The sequence below is a fragment of the Portunus trituberculatus genome, chromosome 42, assembly GCF_017591435.1.
Source record: "Portunus trituberculatus isolate SZX2019 chromosome 42, ASM1759143v1, whole genome shotgun sequence".
Lineage (NCBI taxonomy): Eukaryota > Metazoa > Arthropoda > Malacostraca > Decapoda > Portunidae > Portunus > Portunus trituberculatus.
Window position 1 is genome coordinate 5,877,501 of NC_059296.1, and position 7,500 is coordinate 5,885,000.

Below are 7,500 nucleotides of genomic sequence, written 5' to 3' on the forward strand. Positions count from 1 at the left end.
GCTTACTTGCTGTATAGGGAAGCTTATGTAGTATTTAGTGCCTGGGAAACCAGCCACATGGAGTAGCGTTACTATACTGTACCTACACATGTGTGGTCAGAAATCCAGCAACGTCCACTGCACACACTCACCTCCACTGCCACTGTGTTAGATGCTTCCTGCTCAGTGTTGAGTCCTCTGAGCTACTTGACATCTTACAAAACCTTACAACAACTCACAGTTTTGCAACAGATCAGAAAGAACATAATAAACTCATTGCTACGATGTCCCTTATGCTTCCTTCTTCAGTCCTTACTACGTAGTCCTCTGTGATCTGTTGAGAGTCTTGAAGGATCTGACGAGTGTTAATTGATTTTCCAATAGATGAGAGGACCAAAGATTGAAGAGGAAACTTGAAGTGCGGTAGATGAGTGTGTTTTAATCGAGTAACTTTCTGCACACCCATTAACTCGTAGCGTGCCTTAAGCTTCCTTCTGATCTGCTGCACGTTGCTCTACTGGAAATATCACCCACGACACTTGAGAACTTCACCACAACACAGGAGTAAATACTAAAAGTAAACGTAGGTACATTCCTTCATTTTTTTTTATTTGCCTTTGCTTACTGACGCCAACTTGTGAATATGAAAGAAAAGGGGAAGGGAGTGTAGTACATTAACTCTACTGCTACTACTACTACTACTACTACTACTACTACTACTACTACTACTACTACTACTACTACTACTACTACTACTACCACTACTACTACTACTACTACTACCACTACTACTACTACTACTACTACTACTACTACTACTACTACTACTACTACTACTACTACTACTACTACTACTACTACTACTACTACTACTACTACTACTACTATACTACTACTACTACTATACTACTACTACTATACTACTACTACTACTACTACTACTACTACTACTACTACTACTGACCATGACTACTATACACACTATCTCGCCTCGATCGTGTCATGAGCTTGGTCTGTCATTGATTTACTCTCACCGCCTCTCCATTCATTCTTAAGAACTTCCCTCTTATATTTATCTCTCTGTTTGTTTGTTGGTTATCATCCCTCACCATTTCTCTCTCTCTCTCTCTCTCTCTCTCTCTCTGGTTTCTTTTACTATATGTTTTTGAGAGAGAGAGAGAGAGAGAGAGAGAGAGAGAGAGAGAGAGAGAGAGAGAGAGAGAATTGCCGTGTGTGTTTGTGTGTACGTATGTGAGCGTTTTAAGTTTTATGGTGTGTTTCGTGCGTGAGCTTCCTTCCTTAGTTCCCTCCTCCCTCCCTCCTTTCCTCCTTCCCTCCTTCCTTCCTTCCCTCCAAACCCTTCCTTCCTCCCCTCTCTCCCTCCCTCCTTTCCTCCCTCCGTCCTAATATTCCCATACAGTTGTTGCCACCGCGAGTGTTTTTTCCCTCCTCTCTCTCTCTCTCTCTCTCTCTCTCTCTCTCTCTCTCTCTCTCTCTTGCACTTTATTTAGTGTTGCAATCAGCGGTATGTCTCTCTCTCTCTCTCTCTCTCTCTCTCTCTCTCTCTCTCTCTCTCTGTGTGTGTGTGTGTGTGTGTGTGTGTGTGTGTGTGTGTGTGTGTGTATGATTTTGTTTCTTATCTCTTTCTCTTCTTTTTTTTTTCTTTCCTCTTTCTTTTTTCTCCACTAATTCTTCCCTTCCTCCTTTCTCTGTTCCTTCATCTCCTTGTTCCTTCCTTCCGCCACCACCTCCACCACCACGGCCCCCCTCCACCACCACCAACACACAGATGTGTAATACGTTTTTACTCTCATTCCCTCACCACTTTCTCCTCTCCCTCGCGTATAGGCCTCCATAACGACCACTCTTCCTGCCACCCTCTCTCTGTCACCCTCTCACCCTGCCTCCCTGCCCCTCCCCGTGCTGGCGACGTAATGACCACGCTGTTGTATTATTAAGAGAAAACAGCAGAAAGGGAGAAATATTCGTTCATACAGGGAGATTTCTATACGTCACCTCAACGCCGACGAAGAAAAGGTACTGTAGTGGGCAAGGGAGATGGAAGGAGATGGTGGGCGGGTGGCCATGAGGGAAGGGAGGTGGGAGGAGGGGTTGTGTGTGGTGATGAAGATAGAAGGGTGAGACAGGGAGGATGAAGGGTGATGGAGGAGGAAGGGGAGATCTCTTATGTAGGGATATAGAAGGAAGAGGTGTGGGTGGTGATGAAGGAGTAAGGGAGGGAGGAATAGTGGATGATGATGGAGGAAGGAGGGAAAGTGAAGGAGGAAAGGATAAATGTGATATGGAGGGAGGGAAAGGTGAAAGCTTGGAAGGAAGGGAAGAGGGAAGGATAGGGAGAATGGAGGAGTTCTGAAGGAGTGAAAGAGTGAAGTGAAACGAAGGAGGAGGAAGGAAGGCAGGATAGGGAAGGGGAACGTCTAATACATGTCAAAAACTTACTTTTTTCATGTAGGAGAGAGGGCCAACCAAGGGCAAAAAAAAAAAAAAAAAAAAGGCTCGCTTGAGTGCTGGGTCTCTGGAAGACAAGTTAAGGGTTAGCCAAAATTAGAGAGCAAATGTCTTGATACCTACCTCTTTTATTTATTTATCTATTTATTCATTTATCTATGGATGATGGACGAAGGGTGGCATTACAAACATCCTTTACTTATTGTGTCCTTGGCGAGTCTCCTTCACGTGTAGAAAGAAGAGGCAAAGAAGTCAGCTTATCTTCAGTGAGTTTGGTTGGGTTTGATTTGGTCAGAGAGAGAGAGAGAGAGAGAGAGAGAGAGAGAGAGAGAGAGAGAGAGAGAGAGAGAGAGAGAGAGAGAGAGAGAGAGAAACTTACCTTATCTAAGTCTTTAGCTGGGGAGTCTGATCGCCATGTAATCTGCCATTTGTCCAAGAAAACATTCCCTGCGTAATACACCGGCTTTGGGAGGACCACACACACACACACACACACACACACACACACACACACAGGACCGTATTTGCAAACATTTCCTCGCCACGCCTTACTTCGATGACCAGTTTTCATACAAGTGAGTAAGATTCCCAGGTGTTTCCATGGGATACAAGAGCAACACTAGCAACACATAGATGCACAAAAAAAGACCAAACAGCAGCAGGCTTTGATGTGGTCCTTATTAGAGTCTTTGGAGGACCATTTGACACTAACAACCAGTGGGAAGAGACCGGATAACACGGCAGAAGGCTCTTCTCTACCTACTAAGCCTTCCAACCCTATAGCTAGTCCGCGGGAGACGCACCTTTGAAAACATGACTAATCATCTCTTTGGCCTTTTGAAAAAAAAAAAAAAAAAAAGAAGAACGGGCACAAGACAGCCTGCAGCAGTTAAAAATATGAGGAGGTGGTGGTGGTGGTGGTGATAGTGGTGGTGGTAGTGGTGGTGGTGGTGGTGGTGTCTCCCTCTAATTGTCAGGAGGTAGAAGAAAGGAAGAAGGAAGGATTTTAAAGAAGGGAGAGAAAGAAACGAAGGAAGGAGGAGTTAATAAAGGAAGAAAGGATAGAAAGAAGGAAGGAAGGATAGAGGGATGAGGAATTAATGAGGAAAAGAAGGGAGGATGAAAGAAAAGGGAAGAGAAGGAAGAAAACAGAATGACGAACACACACACACACACACAGAGGGACGGGCGTGCTGGCTTTACCTTTAATGGGAGCGAAGGAGGAGACTGAAGGGGGATGGGCGGGATAGGGGCGGTCTGATGGGTGGAAGGGGAGGGGCGGACATATGGAGGCCTCGCGGGGAAGATATTCATGAGGGAGGAGACGAGAGGCGATCCTGGGCCGCATTTAATCAAACTAGGGAGGAGAACGACGACGAGGAGGAGGAGGAGGAGGAGAAGGGGAGAGAAGAGGGGTGAGAAACGAGAAGGAGGGGGAGGAAGAGAAAGAGAATTGGTTTAGTGAGTCACGTGCGTCTAGTCTGGCGTGGTGAGTGAGAGGGAAGGGAGAGAGAGAGAGAGAGAGAGAGAGAGAGAGAGAGAGAGAGAGAGAGAGAGAGAGAGAGAGAGAGAGAGAGAGAGAGGAGGAGGAGGCAAGAAGAAGAGCAGTAGCGAGGGAGGGTGAAGGTGAAGAGGAGGAGAAGGGGGAGGAGGAGGAGGAGGAGAGGAGTAATAACGCCACAATAAACAAGGGTAATGAGAGGAAATGGAGCAAAGTCGCGGCTGAGCCTACATTTAGAGGAGGAGGAGGAGGAGGAGGAGGAGAAAGAAGCACAGACCCGCATTGTTTTCCTTACATGCTTCCATCCTTCAGATATCCTTCACACATCTTCTATCATTCCTTCCCACTTTCTCTCCCAGCTAGACTTGTGTCCTTACACGCTTCCTTCCTTTATACATTCTCCCTACATCTTGCGTCGGCCCTTCATCCTTCCTGTCACAAATCAGCAGCAGCAGCAGCAGACGTAACAGTAGCAGCAGTGGGTAGCGTTAATCGTTTGGTTCACAATGGAGGGCGAGAGATGCTGCATGGTGCGTACACTCTCCTTATCTCGACAACTCGCGGCTCACGTGTTGGCGGGAATACGGGAAGCACAGCTGAGCGGCATGAGTGTCCTTGATGCAGCGGCACGGCCCAGTCCAGGACGACGGAGGAGGAGGAGGAGGAGGAGGAGGAAGAGGCGTTGTGTCGATAAAAGGGAGTCAGTCACCATAGCGACGCATCCCGCTCCCTCTACTATGAGAGTTTCTCCTTAAGTTGCATTCGTCGCTCTCTTCCCCCGCCTCTTCTTTCATCTTCTCTCGTGTACCGAACCTGAAACTCTTACATTAACCGCACCGCAGAGGGAGGAAAGCACAGCAGAACCAGCACCAGCAGCAGCATAAGGTTTCACGCGCGCTAGTGATGCAGGGCAGCGTGTGGTGGCAGGAATGCTGTCATCCTGCCGTCTCTGCCTTGCCTGCACGTGTGTCTCGATGCTGGCGGCTGTCAACAGACTGGTTTCGCGCCAATTGTATTGCTTTTCTAAAGAGGAATACCGTCTTACTTCATGAAGTTCTAGTCATTCCACTCTTCAAGCGCTAAGGAATTCTAGACACCATGCTGTTTGTTATCGTCAGTATCAGTTCAGCCGCCATCATCAACAGTCGTCACCTTCAGTACAGTAGGTATGTACACAGTGCCGTGTCACTGCGGAGGTCGTCACAGTGCATCACCACTTCAGCGACACAGTTATCTGTCGTTTACCACGCATCATTGGAGTCGTTGAGTGACTTTGCTAGTTTGTCGCCTCGGCTAGTTAGTTCCTGGTGCGTATCGCGTATGGGCGGCACTTGCTGGGCGAAGGGGAGGGATGTAGACATGAAAAATGAATAGCCATCAGCTGTTAGGGCAAGGTGCAGGACCAGGGCCTGGGCCGGGGCCAGGGAGGGACTGGGCGGTGGGTGGCAACCCCTCCTCGCGGAAGAGCGCATGAGTCCGCCAGGGGAGGAAGAGAGGGAGGAGGAGGTGGAGGGCCAGGAGGGTGAGGGGGAGAACAACATGGGGTAGCAGACGACGCCGTAGTGCCTCAGCCAGTTAGTAGTGTGGCAACCTCTGGCCACTGCGGACGAGGGCGTGAGATGTACGTTCCTCCCATCGATTGATCAGTGTCTTAGCCTCACGCTCGCACGCACGCAATATGGCTGTGGCTGCTCGCACGTGAGTGTGACCCGTGGCTGAGTGATCGGGCGAGCCTGCGTGTGGCGGCGGAGAGGCCTTAGGTTGGTGCAGGAGAGGTGGGCGTGTGGTGTGGTGGTGGCAGTGGTCGTGTGGCGAGTGACGGGTGCTCGCTCCCCAACACGTGGTGCCTGAGGGGGGGCGTGGTGCTGGCGGCCCTCGACAGGTGCTCTCAGGTGACGGCACAAAGGTGGGACGCGACCCTCCACGGCACTGCAGGTAAAGCCTTTTGTCGTGACACTACACACACACACACACACACACACACACACACACACACACACACACACACACACACACACATAAGAGAGAGAGAGAGAGAGAGAGAGAGAGAGAGAGAGAGAGAGAGAGAGAGAGAGAGAGAGATTGAGGTTCGTTTTACCCGCGCTACTTGCTGAAGGAGGAGTAAACACTGGTGAGTCATTCATGATCACTCCTCGGCGTGAATGAATGAAACCCACCTTCGCCTTACCCGCTCCTTGCATTACTATGGAAGAGAGAGAGAGAGAGAGAGAGAGAGAGAGAGAGAGAGAGAGAGATTAGCTGGACGGCGACTAGGAATAATGATAATCAGAGGTGGTGGAGTTTGTGGCTTCGGCAAGAGGTGGTGAAGGAGGAGGTGAAGGTGGTGGCAGGAGATGGTGAAGGAGGTGGCGAAGGTGGTGACAGGAGGTGATGAAGAAGGTGGTGAAGGTGGTGGCAGGAGGTTGTGAAGGAGGTAGCGAAGGTCGTGGCAGGAGGTGATGAAGGAGGTGTTGAAGGAGGTGGATGATGGAGTGTCTGCGAGGATTGACGTGTATGGGTGGTAGTTAGAGAAGAAGGAAAGGATGTGGTTTAAACAGGAATGGAGGATGGAAGAGAGGAAGAAGAAGAAGAAGAGGAGACGATGAGGTAACAGTAGTTATGACAGTGAAGAGAAAAGAAAGAGAGGATTTATTCATATACTACTGCATAAATCTGCTGTTTCTCTATCTCTTCACCGTCAGAAATTCGTGAACGTTGCTTGGTGATTAGTGGAAATAGATAAGCATGTTTTTATTGAGGGACTGCCACGTGTAATCCTGACGTCTTCTTACACCTCTCTCTTATTCTCTCTTACTTTTACTGGGCTCAATTTTGTATTACTAGTCTTCAAAATACTTCTGTAATGCATGTAGAAGAGACAATGTTCCTACCCCCCCCCTCTCTCTCTCTCTCTCTCTCTCTCTCTCTCTCTCTCTCTCTCTCTCTCTCTCTCTCTCTCTCTCACCAAAAGACCACCTTAGCAGTAAGACTTAAAACTGAGTGAGGTGCTGAAAAGAAGGAACACCTGCTGCGACACTACATTATACCATGGTATGGGCATGTCAGGAGTGCATAGGGAGAGAGCATGCTAAGGATGGATCTACTAGGCGGGATAAAGAGAGGAGGAGCTAAGTGAACGTTTATGTATGGAGTGAAAGAAGACATGCTTGTAATGAGAGTGAATAGGTGTGACTAAGGTGGCCAAGAAGGTAGACGAGGAGTGTGTGCATGGGGAGGAGGATGCTGGAAAGAGATTTACCAGGCCGGATAAAGAGATGGAAAACTGAGTGAACGTTTGTGCATGAAGTGAAAGAAGATATGCTTGTAATGAGAGTGAGCAGGTGTGGCTCAGGTGGTCAAGAGGACAGACTAAGAGCATGTGGAGAGGAGGAGGATGGAAAAAGATCTACCAGGCTGGGGAAAGACGGAGAACTAAGTGAACGTTTATGGATGGAGTGAAAGAAGACATGCTTGTAATGAGAGGAAACAGGTGTGTCTCAGGTGGTCACGAGGGTAGACAAGGAGTGTGTGGGAAGGAGTATGCAGGGAAG

General features: G+C 48.6%; 1 protein-coding gene across 3 annotated transcripts in view; it reads left to right on the forward strand.

The window, feature by feature from the left end:
• LOC123517767 (protein rhomboid-like) overlaps nucleotides 1–7,500 on the forward strand; it is a 281,348-nt gene that overhangs the window by 1,451 nt on the left and 272,397 nt on the right. Inside the window, exon 1 of one of the 3 annotated variants that reach the window (XM_045278195.1) lies at nucleotides 5,535–5,884. The exons of 1 other annotated variant lie outside the window; for it this stretch is intronic. The gene's annotated coding sequence lies outside the window, so the exon portion shown is untranslated. Of the gene's footprint in view, nucleotides 1–5,534; nucleotides 5,885–7,500 lie in introns of those variants that run through there. One more of the 3 variants, XM_045278199.1, reaches the window with a different exon arrangement.